We start from the raw sequence: 2,279 nt of genomic DNA, 5'->3' as shown, positions 1-2,279 counted from the left end.
GCGATTAGCTAAGGCTGGGGCAGGGTGGTCTAGCCTGCACATGCGCAATTACCGCACCAAGCAGGTAAATCTATTTTGTTTCTTTTTTCAAATGAAACATGGATCTATGAAAACACGAAGCGGTGTTTTTCTTGACAGGACATGCAAATGCGTCTGTGAAAGTCTTTTATTGCATAGTTAGTGTTTGTAATGTTGTCGCCAATTCTCTCCCACGGTTTTTCTATTAAGTCATTTATTTTTTCAATCAACAAGACTTTCTCTCTAGTTAGGCATCCAACACATTGCTTGCAATTGAAAATGGGTTTTCTTAAATTAATCAACACGGAATGAATGTAATTAATGACGAAAGGCAGGTGTTTTGGGGCTTTCAGCTGATGACTTTCGTGCGTCATTTCGTCAACAAAAGACAGGTGAAAATTTGGCGCGAAAACGACAAAAAGCTCGCGCGGCGTAACATGCAAATGGCGCGATAGGTTGGAAGGTGAAAGTAAATACAACAATGAAAACCGAAAACAACTTCGAAATAAGAACCCATAGAGATAAAACTTTAAGAGCTTAACAATAAAATTGCAATAGGCTGGAAAGTGAAAGTAAATACATAGCTTTCATGATTATATCCAATTTGAATGTCTTTTTGTAGTTTCCAATTGGATGTCTTTTTGTGTTTTCGTAATTTATTTTTGTAATTCAGAATTATTTTCAACAAACAACACAAAACTTGCCATGCTATTATTATGGGAAGAAAATTCACTAATAGACAAACCAACTCAATTTCTGTAATACAGATAAAATCAGACATGAATATAAAGTAAGATAATATCACACATGAATATAAAGTATTAAACTCTAATTTTAATATGGAAATGTAAAGTATAAGATGTATTGACATGTATAAGCATTATGGTGCAAATTCTCTTTAAGAAAAAAAAAACATTTTCAGCCAGCAGTTGCACTGGACCCAGCTGAAGGGCCCTAGCCTAAGGGAGCAACGAAACTAAAGCGACGAAATATAATTTCCGTTATAAAGTGAAACCCGCTGAGGCCCTCCATGGAGAAAGCGAGTGTAATTGAAACCGCCCAGCAGCGGAAAACATGTGAATAAACAAAAATATAAAAGGAAATTCATAACTAAGTATTATTCTAGACAAAAACAAGAAAATTGATCTATTGCTGCGCCCCTTCGAAACTGGGACAAAATAGGTGAAAGGGGGAGGGGTGGGTTGTCTTGTTTGCCACCTCTGGTCGATACCCTCCAGCCTTCTGGCCAGAATTTTTAAATAGCGGCGTTTTACCGCTAAACGATCACATTGTTTGGGAAAACTTGAGCAACTATTAAGCCTTAGAATTCACCAGCTAGAGGCATATCAAAAATTTAAACTATGAGTTTTAGAATACAAGCAAGTGTACCAGAGTTCGGAAGGAGACAAATCACTAACCTGAGTATCTAGCGATTCTATTTGTCAAAGTTGGAGAGGAAAATAAAACTACCCCCCGCTTCTCTTCAAACGAGGTTACAGTGGTTCATGAGTAACGTATAATCCTGAATCCTGAATTCGGAAAACCTTGCGAATATTTGACTCATAGAAAACGAAAACAAATAGTCTAATTGTTGCTCGAGCGAGCGCAGCGAGCAACGACAATAATTTCGATCATCGTGTCGATTTGGGTTTCCTGTAGAACAAGCCGCCGCCGTCTGTCTGTCTGTCTGTTATTTTTGTCTGTCTGTCTGGCTGTCTGTCTGTTATTTTTGTCTGTCTGTCTGTACGGGCTCCCTTTGGCAGTCCACACTCCCCGGTAGCCGGGAAAGTAACGAGCATTTAACACCACTTGAATGTTAATTTCCCCGCTACAGGCCCGCAGCCAGGATTTTGAGCGGGGGGGGGGGGGGGGGGGGGGGGGTCGTATACACATTTAGCCACGCATTTCTCTGGTAGTGGTACTAAATCCCCCCCCGGCTACAGGCCTGCGCATGTCCTGATTTTTCCGCCTCGTTATGCAAATAAGATTGCCAATTTTTTTTTGCAGTCCAGTGACTGCAGGCCTATAGGCTGCGTGCGCCCCTGCTCTTGTCTAAAAACCCTAGCGATCGATTGTTTTCAACTCTCGAAACAATTGAACGGTACTGTGTAACCATAGCCTATGTAGTGTTTGTGCAAGCAGGAACTCATATATTGGCTAAATTAGCAAATAAACTTGCTAGTACTAGTACAGTAAATGAAATTGAGGGCGAGAAAGTTTAGTGGTATTATTTGAAATTCGTATTTTGGTTCTACCTAAAA

Source organism: Nematostella vectensis, chromosome 13 (assembly GCF_932526225.1).
Source record: "Nematostella vectensis chromosome 13, jaNemVect1.1, whole genome shotgun sequence".
Classification (NCBI taxonomy): domain Eukaryota; kingdom Metazoa; phylum Cnidaria; class Anthozoa; order Actiniaria; family Edwardsiidae; genus Nematostella; species Nematostella vectensis.
Note: the sequence above shows the minus strand (reverse complement) of the source record.